The 16,703-nt window shown below is 43.7% G+C and overlaps 1 pseudogene; it reads right to left on the bottom strand.

Moving 5' to 3' along the window:
• Nucleotides 1–10,059: 10,059 nt before the first annotated feature.
• LOC137664066 (killer cell lectin-like receptor subfamily G member 1) lies at nucleotides 10,060–15,828 on the bottom strand (annotated as a pseudogene).
• Nucleotides 15,829–16,703: the final 875 nt, after the last annotated feature.

Consider the following 16,703-nt stretch of genomic DNA (forward strand, 5'->3'; position numbering starts at 1 on the left):
ATTTGAAGACAACTGACAAGTTAAAATGGAATGATTTTAGCCTTCTGCTGAAAAAGATGAAGAAAAATTAAAAGAAATTAACTAAAAATACCAACATACAAATCTGCAGAAACATTATGTTTAATTGGAAGTTTATTTCCAATAAATTACTCACTGTTAGTTAATTAGTGTTACCAAGCATATTTTAAAGGTTCAAAGTGCTAAGAACTGCCAGATCTGGCAGAATGGTGCTCATCCACATCTGCTCCTGTAGGAGGTTGATAAGCCAGGGTTATTTTACGCACATAATATTTTCTTCTTCTTTCCAAAATAGCTGGATAAAATAACACCTACTCTCAGAAGTTCTCAGCTGAAAAGAAAGTTGAGAATTCCACCCTGAACCAGAACCATGAGTAGTGGAATAAATGGGTATTTTGCTCATATGATATCCAAAATGCTTTGTTTCCAAGCAGAAAATCTGCTTCTCTCCAAAGTTCAGTGAAAAAATTCCTTCCTTTCTTGGTGGATGTTGAAAAGAATCCAAGAAAGCTTTGTGGTTGTTGTCTGCAGGTCTCCATTATGAATGCTTCAGCCTATGGATGGTGCCACCCTCCTTCGCTGCCCATTTCAGTCATCATCTATGTCAAGCTGGAAAATGCTATTGAGAAGTGATTAATACTGGATTTTAGACTGGATAGATCCCACCTGGGGACAGCCAGCTTGAAAGAACATAAAGCAAGGTTGCTGCCTCTTTGCTTTTGTGCTGTCAGTGGACCCAGCTGGGAAAAGATGCAAGATTTAGAAAGGAAGCTGGGAACTAGATGGAAAAATCATGTTCTAATTGAACTGATATTTCATGACAGGTCTTATTTGCCAGCAAAGCAGCAGAAATGAGGCATTTGGCTGGGTCTGACATATGCCACCGTGTCAGGGTGTTCACAGCCCTCAAAACCTCGTCCACTGAAAATCACTGAAAAATATATCAGATTATTAACAGATGGCTGGTAACAGCTCCTGAGAGCATTCTCCCCCACATTTCCAAGCAACTACCCCTTCAGTGAACATGTCTGCACAGTATTAGCTATCACAAGTGGTCCAAAGAAGTCAGATCACAGTGAAAAATTCTCTTCTGCCTTTAATATTATTAAACAAAATAGACTACAGATACAAATTCTTAAAAAAGAACTGGATTCTTGAAACTTTTTTTTTCTCTCCAGTGTTTTTTTTTCCTAACACTATGTACACAGCAGTACTGCTTTAAATTATATCAAATACAGTAAGAAAAATTCAGCTCTTTTTAGGCATTTAACACCCTGCAGGCAGCATAGAACAGAAAGCTAACAAGGTTTCCACCAAATCAGTCATTAGGAAAGACTGTCAGATGGCATAATGCTGAATGGGTATTGTCAAAAAATATCAAGGTGTAGATGTCAGTCTTGCAAAATTACAAATAGTCTTGCAAAATTACAAATAACAAGCAAGTGGGCGATAGAGCAATTTCCCATCTCCTAGATGTCTGTGACAGCACGATTCTTGTCACAATAGCACCCATGTAACTGCTTTAGAAAACGTGAACTAAATTTGTGTAAATCTTCTTTTGTGGCCCAACCTCCCCTGGGTCAGGACCACTTTTTCTTGATATATCACCATCTTTCTCACACCACTACCTTTGTAAAATGCATTTTGATCTCTGTGCTCTCTGAAGCACTGGGGACTGACGGCCATATACTGTTTCTCAGTGCAGCCATTCTCTTTCCCTGTCCCCATCCTTTTGACAACCAGTGGAGCAGCTCAGCAATGCACAGTGCCTTTAAGAGAAGGCTGTGCTAAAATATTCATTTTTGTCTTAGAATGTGTAAACACTGGTGATCCATTCCAGAGCCCAAATAATTTCCCACCCCTCCAGTGCTGTCAGTATAGTTTATGGATCTAATAGTAGATTATGGAAAAGTCACAAGTCTTACAATCTGCAGAAGTAACCCAAACCCATTCCTTTCATTCCTCAGACTCTACAGGGACAACAGGTCACAAATTCATGTGCTGAGAAAAGATTCGTATATTCATGAGGTGCTATCCTACATACTAAACAGGAGAATGCTTCTCAGAGGCTGAAAAAACACCCAGATGAGAAGAATTGATGTGCCAATAATCCTGCTTGATTTTCTTTACATTCTGCTGGGAGGAAATACAGAAAACAACAGTATTTAGCAAAAAGTATTCAAAGCACCTCTGCTGTTTTTCTCACATGCTGTGTTAGGTTTTGTAACTCAAAGCGAATAGCTATTAAAGAAAACTAATGAGCAAAGGACTAACATTTGCAATTTGTTTATTAATTGCTTCTGAACTGATTGGGCTTTTAAAATAAACTCCTTTTGTATGCATACAATAAGCACGGTCAGGGAAGAGTTCTCTGATTGGAGAGTGACTTGCAGCACGCAGTGTAGGGCTGAAGCTGCTGTTTATTCTTTACTGTAAGGCACAAAAAACCCTAGAAGATTGCTGTGATGGCTGCTGAAAATTTTTAAATCCTTCTAAGGCAATCGAGATGAGTATTTTGCAAAGCAGAGGAGCTACAACTACTGTAGGATTTTTTCTCTAGTATACCGTATCCCTCAGTATTATTCTTAGTAGCATGATTTTCTCTACCTTGTTGACGAGGGGTTTGCCTTACAAAGCCCTTTGTTCACAAATATGAGCTAGTCCTTATGTATAGCCAAAGGAATAAAGGTCTTCTGTTCCAAAAGCAGCCTGGTGTCCTATGCCATCCTGTTTTATTTGAAATCTGAAATTGGAAGACATCTTTTATTGTTAACTTTTCTAATCTTACTATAAAAGGCACATAAAGAAATGGGCCCTCGTTTGCTTCTCTGGGTACCCTTAGTTGTCTTGGAGTTTATAGGGATTCAGCATGGAAGGGGCAGGCAGGTGAGCCATATCAGGCTCTGCTCCATCACAGAAGTCTGTATACAGCAGGCAAAAAGCAAGGCAGATATAGATACACTTAATACTTTCTTAAGAGTCAGCCCAAGAGCTGTAGTTGCTGCTGTAGTTTGCACTGTCAGACAAGAATACATCCCAGTATTGCTTCACAGCCCTGGAAATGGGCACTAATAGACAAAGAGGGTAAGGCTTAAAACAACGAAGAACTCATGGCCACTGTACTGGGAGCTGGGGAAGGGTGAGGGGAGGCCAGGGACAAAGACAAGACAAGGGCCATATCAGTAACACTGTCCTAACTACTCAAAATGCTGTTATACAAGCCTTTGTATGTCCAAGCCTTGAGACAAAACACTCCTCCTTCCTTCTGGAAGAGACTATGCCCAAAGGCATCCACCTCCCAAAGCAGGCTTTGTAAAAGCACAAAATAACAAATAAGGATAAGATAACCGTGAAAACAAAAGACACGCTGATTTCACTTGCTGGAGGGGGATAAAATCTCCTCTGAGTGCTCTATCCTGTCAGGCTGGTCCTTCCCTGCTCCAGTTCTGTGCTTTTTTCAGTGATTCCCTGCATGAAATAAACAATAAGCACCCTCAACCCCCAGAAGGCATGAGGCTGTGCTAGATGTCTGCACCCAGAACAGATCACCTTGCTCTGCTCTGGTTTCAGGGCTCCCCCTTGCTGTGTGACCCCCTGCCTGTCCTGTCTCACCTTCTGGAAGCTGAGCATGTCCAGCCAGCTGCAGGGGAAGTGCCATTTCCCCTCTCCTCAGTGGGGTCTCCTTGACTGAGCATGCTGCAGCAGGGATGGGATGACAGAGCAGTCTTTCTTGTCCTCCCATCTCTGTCATCTGGCTATCTGTCTTACTTTCCTCTCTTGTAATCTATGGCCCTTCAGCATGCTATCAGTGGAGACCGCACATCATACAGCATTGGTGTATATAGGTCTGGGACTGAGAAAGACATTGAAGAGATTTCTAGACTCCCCATCACTTAAAGGTAATACAAAGTCTGTCTAAGGAGTGCTCCGGGCATCCTGAAACAAGGATTTCTTCTTCAAGAAAATACTCCTTTGATATAAAGGAATCTAGTTATGCTTCCTCTCATGTGTACACTTAACCCTCTAGCAATGCCTAAGCTCCCAGCCCTACCTGATGCGTTGCACCTTCTGATAGCCTGTGTGTCCTCACCTTCCATGTAGAGTCAGTGAACACCAGGATCGGTGGTGTTGCATGCCCTTCTCATCTCCTCAGGTTGCTGCTTTGGATGGTGGGATATCTACTTGATAACAGTGCCCCACATATCATCATCTATGATGCGATGATCCTCACATTTCCCCTATGGCACTCTCTGCAGAGAGTTCACCATTTCTCTCTGCTCACACCTCATAGACTGTACTCTGAATAAGAATGTGTTGTCATTCCTGAAACTTTTATAGATCTTGGAGACACTCACTTCTTTACAGTGAAAAGGAAATGTTAGCAGCTTTCTGAAGTCCTGTGCGGAAACAAACTGCATCTCAGGGCTCATTTTTGGTGACTAGATCCCAGGGAATGGACCATGAGTAGTGAGTCCAGGTCAGAGACCAGATCCTCTGATTTAACTAATGATTCTCAACTAAAAGCAACCCTCAGTATATAAATCCTGCCTTAGAACTTTTCAGAAAATATCCCATCATCTCAAGCAAGCCAGTAAGTCCTGTAAAGGTATCAGCCCTGCAATATTCTCATTTTGTAGCAGAGGAAGAACTCTCAACAGAGAGAAGTACTCATTCTCCTTACGCATCTACTAAACACTGACCGGGACTCAGCTCCCTGGCAGAACCACACAGAGCACCACACTTCAAAACCTGAAACCAGGTCCATTGCTGCTTTTACCAGCACTACCACCTGCAGCCTGTCAAGGTCTCCCAGACAGTAAAGTTTTCAGGAAAGAGATTCTGGGGGAAACATGGCTTCATTGAAATAAATGGGAAAACTTCCTTATAAAAAAACATTCTTATAAAGTCACTTTTGTAAAAGTCTTACAAAGGTCCTATCTACAGCAGGTGTAGAAAAAGTAATATGAATTATGCTTATGAAATAATTTATATGGTAATGATACCAATGCTACCCTGTACCAGCGTAAAGGTCTTTGAAAGTGCCTAGAAATGTCTGAGTCTGGGTTTTCATCCAGGAACCCTCCCATTCCCCTCAGGTCGGGGCCAGCCTTTCCTTCCCACTGGGTTAAATAACTGGGAGCTGAGAGAGCATCACCGCCCCAGGGTGTCCAGGGAGAAGACAGCTATCCAGCACCGACCTTTCCTCTGCACAGCCTCTGAGGGACTCACCTGCCAGACTCAAAACAACCCCACCTGTTTTCTTGCAAACCTCAAGCAGGATTTGTCAGACTGACCGAAACTTCCCTGGGCTGCTGAGTGATGTCTGCCTGTATTAGTCTCACTGGAGTGAAAAACCATCTTTCAAATTGTCATTGCAGTAATCTGAAACAAAAGTGCAGTTTTACAGACCTATCTTTTTTAACTCATTAATTTCTGAGTACAGTTAACAAAGTTATTATGTCATTACCACTGTAATGTAAATACAGGAATTGCTTTCTCTTTACATGGGGACATCTGATGTTGCTGTATTAATTTTGAATAGCAGAGGGCACCCTTCAGACTTTCAAATTAGTAGAGAAAAGACTCACATGTACAGGTTATATGTTGTAAATTTTCACAGGATTTTCCTTGGCCTGCTGCCATGCTGGAGCTACGCTGGTTTTATGTGCTTATGCAATAAGCTTCCCCAAACTGGCACTCACCATTCCACTATGCAGCCAGTGGACATTGCAGGAGAAGGTTGATTACACAAATTCCTCCAGGCAAAGCAATAAATTCTTTGACATCATTCATAAATCCTTTCAAAGGTATGAATCTTTCTTTAAAAGCTTCACAGAACAATGTTTGAGAGCCTGCTCTGATTTCTAATCCTGGATTTGTTCCTAATACAAACAAATGGCAGTGGAATGAATAACTGTTGGTTGTTTATTAGTCATTTAAAAGTTATTTGATCAAAACATCTATTACTGCTAATCCAGCAGATGATTCTAAGGAAATTGTTCGTTTGGGGTTTTTTTTCCTGATATATTCTATAATATGAACATAGATGAAAGAGTAAAATAGAAAATTGACTTATTCTAGAGTGACTGGCAATTCATTGTCATCAATGTTCAGAAGACAGAGCTCTGTCCTAGCAAGCTTTAAAGATATCTTATATTTAATTGGCATAGACTGTTTGACCAGTTTGTGTCTGAAGAGCTTGAAAAACAGGCATATTTGTCTGCCTTATAAGAGGATACTTGGGCATGTGTTGTCAAAAATCCTACTGCAAGCTTATATTTGTTTTGTCTTGTTTAGCGTTAAGTTTCATTCCATGCTATTCAATACCCAGGATCTCCTTGGTGGTAAGTATTTGCTGAACCTGAATTTAATGTATAATCTACAGATTATTTATGCGCTAAGGCATTTACACTATAACAAATGCTAATTAGTTATTACATATAAATAACATTATAATTTTTTCATCCATTAAATAATTGGTCAAAATCTCTTAGTATGGGAGACACCTCATGAACCTCTATTAGATCACTGGGTTTCTCACTCCCATAGGTTAGTACTGGGGCTGGTATCTTCTTACAGTTTGTTCAAGACATATCTAGCCGCCCTGGACTCCATGTTGGGTTAAAGCGCTCATATTATAACCATTTCTAATGATGTCATTGCAAGGGCACTCAGTTATTTTTGATAGGTAATGGCAACTGGGATATGTTCCTGAGGACTGGAGAAAAGTAAATGTCAATCCTGTCTTCGAGAAGGTCAAGAAGGAAGATGCAGGGAATTACAGGCCAGTCAGCTTCACATCCGGCCCTGGGAAGCTGATGGAGCAATTTCCAGGCACATGGAAGGACAAGATGATGATCAGGAGTAGTCAGCATGGATTTATGAAGGCGAAATCATGGTTTACCATTATTTCTTCTACAATGAGATTAGAGTCCCAGGTTAAACCTGTGCATGTGTTAACTTTGCGTCTTGACTACAAATGCTTGACTTCTGAAGGGAGCTGGCAACTCTGTCTGTGAAACACAGAACAGCAGTCCAAACAGCTGGTAACCCTGTGTGAAAAATGAGACAGGATTTCTTAGGCTACATACAAGTTAGTCAACTAAATAGTTCTGGGACAAACTGGATTTATATTCTTACCTTATATCTATGTTGTGTGCCACAGTGCTGGTGTCTCTATTCCCCACACTAATTTGGCTTTCTGATGAGGAAGCAGAAGGCGGCCTATTTCTGCAGCTGACAAGGATTCACCTAGGCCACACCATCCACCACGCTCAGTGGAAAAAACTGGAGCTTACCTCCAATAAGTCAGAAACTTGTCCTACACTTACTGACAAGAGAGGAGAGGTAGCAGGGACAGGGACAGGGACATGGACATGGACCATTGCCTCTGCCAGCCATGTTTCTGGTCTCAGCTCCCTGCAAGCCATCCACTCACTACAGAGTAGCTGGCCCATGCTGCTCCTTCACACCTGGTCTCAAACCATCCAGCTTGCAATTTAGGCAAAGCCTTGTTTTGAAGGACAGTGAGCTTATTAGCACATGGTTACGGAGCCCCAGCCAGCTTCAACAGCAGAGAACACGTCTTGGCACATTCAATTCTTCTAGAATAGATGTGGCCTTAGAATAGCACCCTTAAAGTCTCTTGATAGCACATTTCAGAGGACACCTGGTCAAAACATCACAGAAGTGCTGCATAGCAACAATTCCCACTGCTAATGCGCATATGGGCTATATAGGTCTACATAAATCCTGAATCCAGTATCTGAAAAACCTCAAGGGTCAGAGATAGGGAATTTAAAACCACAACCACATACAGCACTGGGAAATGCATAGAGCACAATAGCTACAGCACAACACTGATCCCAAGGGAACGGACTTGAATATGCGAGGAATTTTTTTGTTTTCATTGCTGTCTTTTTATATGACAACATTCCAGTCTAGAAGCTCCATCACTACCACAAGCGCTACTGACAGCAGGACAACAAAAATAGTAGCACCAATTTCAACAGTTAATCCTCCATAGGACCCATCAGTATCTCCCTCTCTACTTACCAACACAGCACAATCCCATAATCAGGGAAAGGAAAGCAACAAGTGAATTTCCAGACCAGACAAGCAGAAGACTTCAAGAACAGTGGGCTGGCGTTGGCAACTGGCAATCCATAACCTTGCAAGCATGGCATTCAAAAACAACAAAGAAAAGCATACAGGGTAGAGCGCAGTAAATTAAGGCTCTGATGGTAAAGATGCATGGAAAATGGGATTACCTTTGGTATGGATAGTATTCATACATGCCACCTGGGAAAAAAGCAGTAGGGTTTGTGGGGTATAGAGATGTTGGGAGTGGATTGCCTATGGTGAGCCAGCTAATCAGGAGTGGAGTGTTTTTTTGCATAAATAAGAGAGAAAATCAGTATCAATACAAGCTAAGGTACGATGAGAATTTAACATTCTTTAAAATACTTGTGAAGAAAACAGGAAAAGAATCATTTACTATTCTTGCATAAATTTAAATGAACCTTACATGTTTTGAACATCAAAGGGGTGCTAAAGATGAGATTTTTGGAAATGTTCTTCAGGTAAACATGGCAACAGTGACTGTTTTGTCATCTCAAGCATCCTGAGTGATACACTAGAACTGAAATTTTATCAGTAAATAACAGCTATCTCACTGTGACAAACACTCTTCTCTCAGATAATTCTGACATAACTTATTTTGTTACTGCTTAGGGGCATGAACCTAACAACATAATCACCAGTATTTTAAGAAATACCATCATGAACTACCACCAGAGTGTCACTAAAAAGTCATCACAGTCATCCTGTCAGGTAATCAAGGTGGTGTTGCACAGTGTAAGACTTTGGGTGACTGTAGCCTTCTTGTCACTAAAATTGGAATTGTATCTATTCATCCACTGGATAGATACCATAGAAGTAGTGGGTGAGGGGTATGGTGGGACTTCTTTAGGGGGAGTGCTGCTCTGGAGGAAACTTGGAGCATGGGGCAAACAGACCACTCAGTCAAGGGCTGATGCAGTGCCCTTGAACCATGGCTGAGGGCACCTTCACAGGTGGGCCTTAGGACAAAGGGGCTAGAAGATGAGGGGCTGCGCTTATTGGGCTACCGACAAAAGTAAGTTTGTCAGTCTGTAGTCCTTCAGGCAGAGCTGGGGTAGGAGTCTGTTTAATAGCTGTAGCTGTAACTTGTCCTCTGCAACAGAAGATGCTCTTCTGAAGCGTTACTGCAAAGAAAGTATTTCACCCCCAGCCCTCCTGACTCTGTTCCTGCCACCAGCTTCCTTTCTGCCCATTTATCAATCACCCAATGCACTAAACAGTGATATTGGGGAGGAAAAGAGAAAAAGTCACTACTGAAGAAATTGTTAGAGGCAGCCCATGTTTATTTTCGTCTCAGCAGGGTTACAGGTTTACTCCTTCACAGCTAGTTACACAGCAATGCAACACTGGGAGCCATGCTCCAGTTTTCTCCAGGTACAAACATAAACCACAGAAGAATTTAGGTTAGAAGGGACCTCTGGATATAATATGATCCAACCACTTGCAAAAGCAGGCCAACTTCAAATTTCAGGCTAGCTTTCAGCCTTGGTGTATGTCACCAATGTTCACAAGAGAGAGAAATTAACCCAGAGCTTGCATGAGCTCACAGATTACAATCCCATATCTCCCTAGGATTTCTGATGCCAGGACAGCATTCCAGTGACAGTGCTCAGGTATCTCTGAAAATGACTGAGAGAGACTTAGAGAAATCTTTCCTTCTCTAACACTTTGAAGACCGTCTGTCGCTACGCAATGGCTATGAATATGAACATCACCAGTGTGATCCTGAACGGAGCCAGGAGCATCACTCAGACCTCCTGTTGCAGCTGCTCATGCCAGGGCTTTGGCTGCAGCTTCGAATTCCTTGCAGAATGGCAGGTGTCACAGCAGCAAGGAGCACAGCAGGCACTCTCTCAGAGAAGCTTCCTGAGTCATTTTCACAGGGATCAAGCCTTAGCACAGCTGTCCAAAGGATGCTTCCTAACACAAGGTCCACAGAGGTCACTGAAGAGATTTCTTGCAGATCCATGGGGCAAGGATTTCACAGCTGGAAGCATGGATGGCACCTTTCAGCAGAACGGCACAGTTCTGCACAGGGCTGTTGGCCAGGACCCTGTGGGAGACATGGGCAGAGCACACAAGCAGGGAGACATGAGAGAGGGATCCCCACTTTGACAGGGGGAAAAACACTTCACAACTTTGGAGGTGGGAGACTCGCTGCAGCTGGACTTCATGACCTCGTGTCAGGGAAGACACATCCTGGGACACAGGAGGTCTGGCAGTGGGGCTTGCTATGCCCGGAGCTCACCACGAGACTTTCAGTTAGCCAGTCTCATTCTGGGCTCTCCATTTCCCATCACTAAAGAGAGAAAAGATTTGTCCCACAAGGAGTTTTTTGGTGTTCCACTTAAGATTGTTGGAGACCTTGGGACAAAGTATCAAGTATTCCAGTTTAAACCTGTTGTAGGGGTATGTGGAAGGTGAAAGCCTCTGCTTCATTAAGGTTATCCAATCAAGGACCCTTTCAATGCAAAAGGGGGTAATAAGGAAGAAATGATTAAACAGAAATCCACAGAGACACAAACCTGATGTACATAAAATAACAGGGGCAAGGCAAAGACCAAAAGTCTTTAGCCACTAATTGATGGGCCATCAAGAAACTCCAGGCACAGCTTTGGAGAGGGCCAGCCTGGGCTTCGTAACTGCTAAGAAGGGGGAAACAAGAGGAACAGGAGGATTTGGGATATTCGAGGGGGTCCTGTGGGACTGTGCAAAACTTGTTGAGGAACACTTAAGGGAAGGGAGGTGAACAGAGAGGAGGGGACAGGTCGTGTGTGAGCAGCTGCTGATGGTGTGTAAGCACTTGTCTGACCCAGCCCTGCCCCTGATCACCGCAGTCTGTCCTGGCTTCTCATTAAACCCTCCCTTCACTGTCTCTCCCTGCAATCTCACTCCCTGCCCCATGTGTGTCAGTGCTGCAACGACAAGATGCCAGCAACCAGGGTCACCCTGCAAGTGGACACAGTGCCAGCTGTGGGTCAGAGGGGGTGCAGAATGCCAGGTGATGGTGCCAGGCACTGGGGTGGGTGAGGGCCTCAGCCCAGCCCCTGGGTCAGGACCAGTGTGTGTGTCTTAAGTGCAGCTGCTGGGGGGAGCAGGGGGAGTGAGGGGTTCAGCACCGGTGGCTGGAGCAGAACCGTGGGTCACAGCCCCTGTGCCAGGTGCTGGGGGGAGAGTGCTTGTGTCTTCCTCCAGCCTGGGGTGTGTGGGCCACGTGTGTGCAATTCCCTAGCAAGCTCCAAGCTGCACTAGCTGGTGAGTAGGAAGCCCTGGGTCTGGGCAGGGGTATCAGGTGGGCAGAAGGTCTGTGCTAGTATTTGGAGGGAGTCCTGTAAGTGTGCAGTGCCTGTGAGATGAGTGTGGGAGTGTTTCTGCTTCCTAGTGAGCACCGAGCTGGATCTGCTGGTGAGTAGGGTACCTATGGGGTGGGTATGAGGGGCTGGGATCTGGGCAGGGATGTCAAATGGAGAGGTGCTGTGCTGGTACTCAGGGGATCTGTGAAAGTGTGTATGTGCTTGTGAACCTAGAGAGCGTTGTGTGTGTGCCTTCACTAGTGAACTTCAGTCCTGAGCAGCCACAGAGGAGGAAGGGGACTTATCTGCCTATAATTGTGCTTTATACAAGTCCTGTTAGCATTACATGTGGGTGCTGCTCAAGGCAGTGCCTTCTAGAGCACAAGTCTTATGAGGAGTGGCTGAGAGAACTGAGGTTGCTTAATTTGGAGAAAAGGAGGCTGAGCGGAGACCTTATCGCTCTCTACAACTACCTGAAAGGAGGTTGTAGTGAGGTGGGGGTTAGTCTCTTCTCCCAAGTAACAAGTGATAGGATGAGAGGAAACGGCCTCAAGTTGCACCAGTGGAGGTTTAGATTGGATATCAGGAAAAATTTCTTCACCAAAAGGGTTGTCAAACATTGGAGCAGGCTGCCCAGGAAAGTGGTAGAGTCACCATCCCTGGAGGTATTTAAAAGACATGTAGATGTGGTGCTTAGGGACATGGTTTAGTGATGGACTTGGCAGTGCTAGGTTAACAGTTGGTCTTGATGATCTTAAAGGTCCTTTCCAACCAAAACGATTCTATGATTCTATGATTTTCTGTGTCAGTCTGTGTAGCCAGCTGTGTCAGAGTCCTTTGCTTGCATGTGTGTCTATGTCCACATTTGTGTCCCTGGGATACACTTAAACATGCAAACAGGAAAGTAACGGCTGTGTCCATCAGCTTGGGATAGAAACTCAGAGGTCTCTGGATGCACCAGACTGGGCTCCAGCAGTTGGGCAGGAGGAACCCCTTAGTTATGGAGCTGCTAGAGCCTGTGGCCATTCTGAACATCCCTTAGCAACTATGTTCATCGTTGGTCAACTTCCATTGACTATAGGTGGGACATTTCATGTAAAAGGGTTAAGGGAATAGGAAGGATCTCAAGCGTTTTATCTAAAAATACAGAGGAAACACCACACTCACTTTTTGCCACTCAGTTTTGAGCCGTCTTCCCAGACCCAGTCACCGCCAGTTCTATTCTGCAAACCAATCCAGTGGGATTCGGTGTGTATAATCTGGAAGAAGTCCTAGCAGGCAAAGAGAGGCGGAGAGAGATCAGTAGACTCAGGGAAACCCAGTCAATCCTGGGTTCTGAGGGAGGGAGAAAGAAAGAGGCACTGTGTGAGAGAGGGAGTTTTGGGGCCATTTCGCAGTGTCCTTTGAATACCCATGCCCTTCCTTCCTACAGGGACCTGCTTTGTGAGACAGCATTTCAGAGTGCCAGGCAGCCCCCCAACTGTGGGGTCTGAGGGCTGAGCCCATGACAAGCTCAGTGGAGGCAGGCAGAGAGAAGTGAGTCCCTCGTGCAAAGGGGCCAAGGGAAAGCCTTGCCTCTGCCACATGTGGGAAGGTGGCAGGTGGGTGCCAGTGCCTTGCAAAGGCCCTTTACAGCCTCCCTGCCTCACAGAGGGGAAGAGCCAGGCAGTACAGTGCCTTGGACCTGCTCCCCTGTAATCCTACCATCCTCCATGGCAAAGGCCCTCTGCCCATGCCACTGAAAAAGCACCCACCATTTCGCTGGTATCACTGATCACTAGGAGATGAGCTCCCTGTGCCCGGCAGGATTCCTGGCTGGAATGCCAGTCTTTCTTCTCCTTGGAGAAGCTGTAGCAGCTCCCTCTGTAGGCTACCCACTGCTCAGGGCAGCGTGGACATGGACAGCCTGCAAAACAATCATAAATCTCTCTTCCCATTCATAGTCATAGCCTAGTTTATCACAAACAGATTTCACAAATACACCCTCTCCAGAAAATTATTCACCACAGTTACAGTAATGCCATCCTTGGAACTCTTTTGGGACTGGCAAAGACAATGTAATTACCTGCATCAGAGTCTCTGAAGGGGTCTGTAAAGGGTGTCCATTTTCCATATTGGGAATAGGCGGAAGAGAATGTAGGGATCTCTTGGGACCTTCCTTTTCCTTCCCAGTGTTTTTACCTTTTTGTTTTTCCCTCCTCTTTTTGTTCTGTCTTCTCCATACAAACTTTGTCTTTGGCCCATGTTTCCTTCTGTCCAATGGGACAGGCAAAGCCCTGGCACCTGACAGGTTTGTGGCAGGTCACCCATTTCCACACAGCCTCCACCACTAGTGCTGGCTGCTGCTAGGTCACATTCTGTAGCACATTTCTGAAGTACTGCTGCTTAGAACAAACAGTATTTTTGATTCCTATACTTGCCTGAACCTCAGCTTCATAGCATTTCACAGCAAGCTGGTCAAAAGGCTTAAACTTCCTAGGAACAGGAATCATTTTATGGCAGCTGCTCTTCATGGAGGTCTTGCAGTTTGAAGCACCCTCCTTCTCCTTCCTAGCAGGAGAGCAGCTGGTGCTACTGGCACATGGATGGCCACCGAACACCTCAGGGTTCATTCTTCTGCTGTACAGCACTGATCTCCGAATCCACAGAGAAGAAATGGGTCTTCAGGTTATGTCCTCCAGCCTAGCGTTGTATTCATCAGGATGTAAACGGTCCTGAGTGGTTGAGCACCCAGCACAGTGTGCTTGCTACACACTGAAATCTACCCAATCGCCCTTTTCAAAGGCATATTTGATACTTTCTACCCCTTACTCTCTTGTTCCTGCTTGAGAGCGGGTCTGACTAGATCAAGCTTAACATTTAAAAATCTCAGAAAAAAGAAGCAAGTCTTTCTTATTATAGAAAAGGTACTTCCACACTCTTCTTGGATCCCTGAGCAGATTTCAAGAGCTCCCTGACAAAGTTCTAAGTTCAAATCAAATATTTTCAATGGAGGAGATTTATTTACCCTTGATAATAAAGCCCACTGTTGTTCCCACGAATGTCAAGAAGAGGATCCCTAGAATCACTGCAATAATCCAGCAGGTAGTACATGAAACAGGAGAATCTAACAAGAAGAAAAAGAACATAAATGTGAGAAAGATGAGGCTTTCTCAATGGGATCAGCTCTAAAAATACAATTTATATCGAACTGCAGTGTCTGTTTACTTTAGCCTGCACTCATGGTAGAGTCCAATACTGTCTGACCGGGTTCTTTTTGATATTCCACAGATGAATAATTTAAGTTTTACTACCACATTTACTTATCTGGAGATATGTGATGTTGCATGAGATTCTGATTTAGCGGAATGATACAGCTATGTGTTGGGAGCACAAGTGCAAATTACACTTAGCAGAATACAGCAATTTCAATACACAGCTGAATCACAATACAAATGTGATTCGCATTGCCATGCTCTATGATATGCTCACCATCGCAAAGCTAGGTGGCACCAGGAAGGAATATGTGGTTTTAAGCAGCTCAAGCCCATGTCTCTCATCAAAGCTCTTTTTGTCAGTTGTTCAGTTGGTTGTACTCTGTGTTAGGCTGAGCCACGTATACCCTCCCTTCATGCTGGTCTGGCTAACTCAGGAAGACATTCTCACTCTTTTGATTAATTCATGGACAAAAATTCACACAACCAGCTGATCCACCCAACTGATAAAACTGTTAATCTAAAAAAAAGGTACCTCTCTGGTCCCCTTAACATTAAGTTCTACTTTCCTTCTGACACCTGTGTTCAATCACTGCATATTTTATGAGCACATTGCACTTGCCCGTTTCCTTTGAGCCTTCTCCCGTTGTAGGGGCTTATTGATCAGTCATAACTCAGCGTTACATCTGAAGAGAAGTCCAAATCCAATGACTGTTTTAATATGGCATCAGCAGAAATTATTAGATCATACATTACTTACTTGCTCTGTTGGAGATGCAAGTCTCCAACTTTAACCTGCCTTGAACTGCCCATCCTTCCCAACTTCAAACAGCAGGATAGAGAAGAAAAATTTTTAGCATACAACTGCAAGTCCCTAATTCAGACATGAAATCTGTTAGACTGTTTATTCACTAATGCATACATCTTTCCCATTATTAACAGACTTTACCTTTGTTCTTGATGTTCTTTTTCTCCTCTATTCTTTGTCTTCTCATAATCTGTTTCTTGGAAGAAGTGCTATGATTCACATTCACATTCAGATAGACGTGCTCCTTTTTATTCCCGTCACATGCTTTTAAGTGTTGCTTTTTTTTACTTTGCTTTACTTGGAATTTAGAAGTCCAATTAGCTACAAAGTCCAGGTCTGGATCTGAATTTCCCTGAAGGTCAATAGAGCTTTTCTTCCAGCAGTTTGGAATCATTTCTAACAACAAATCATATTATTAGCAGAAGAGTAATACATAGAAGGAGTGATGTCCTAAATCAGCTTTCTGGAATAGAAAATCATTTAAGCAATGACAATAGCTCATGAAGAGCTCTATCCTTTGTGATTAAACTGCCGCTGTGACAGATGCTAGGTGGGTCAATGTTAGACAGGAGATCTTGCTTTCACAGGGAAGCTAGCTAGCATTCTCCACATCAACTAATATAAGAAAGCAACTTAGGCTTGACCAAAGTGACAAAGGTGAGGAATTAGATTTCCTTATGTAGCAAATGGATAGACATGGGCAATTCTAGTGGGATAATTTGCAGAACACATTTCTCTCTTTCACTGCAAGCACCGTCAATAAAAGCAATACAGATGATACATTTGATCTGTATCAATGACATACTGATTTAAAGGCAAAAGTCCTTTGAGCAATTGGACAAGAAAATTGTGAGGGTTTACCTTAATTCCACAGGAGGAAGCTGAAATGTAATAGCAGAACAGGTGGTGCATCTGTCCCAGTCTCCATATGCGACTCTGCAGGATGACAGTGATCATTACCATCAGACTGAAACAGGGCAACTGAGAGATGAGAAAAAAGTATTGTGGCGACCCACACAGGAAACTTACATTCTTTTACCCCAGCACAAAGCTCTACCGTTCCAGAGTTATAGTGAAAAAACCTGTTCCTGCCATGGTCACACCAAACTCTGAGCTAATTATAATGTCGTATTCACTGAGCAACAGAATACATTGAACAAGTTGAATCTGTAGAATCCGTTACTAAAATCACAGGTTTTTACTGCCAGTCCTTTTCCTACAAGAACAATTTTTCTGATCTGTCCTACAATATCAGTCTTTCCACCCAAC

The sequence above is a fragment of the Nyctibius grandis genome, chromosome 5, assembly GCF_013368605.1.
Source record: "Nyctibius grandis isolate bNycGra1 chromosome 5, bNycGra1.pri, whole genome shotgun sequence".
NCBI lineage: Eukaryota > Metazoa > Chordata > Aves > Nyctibiiformes > Nyctibiidae > Nyctibius > Nyctibius grandis.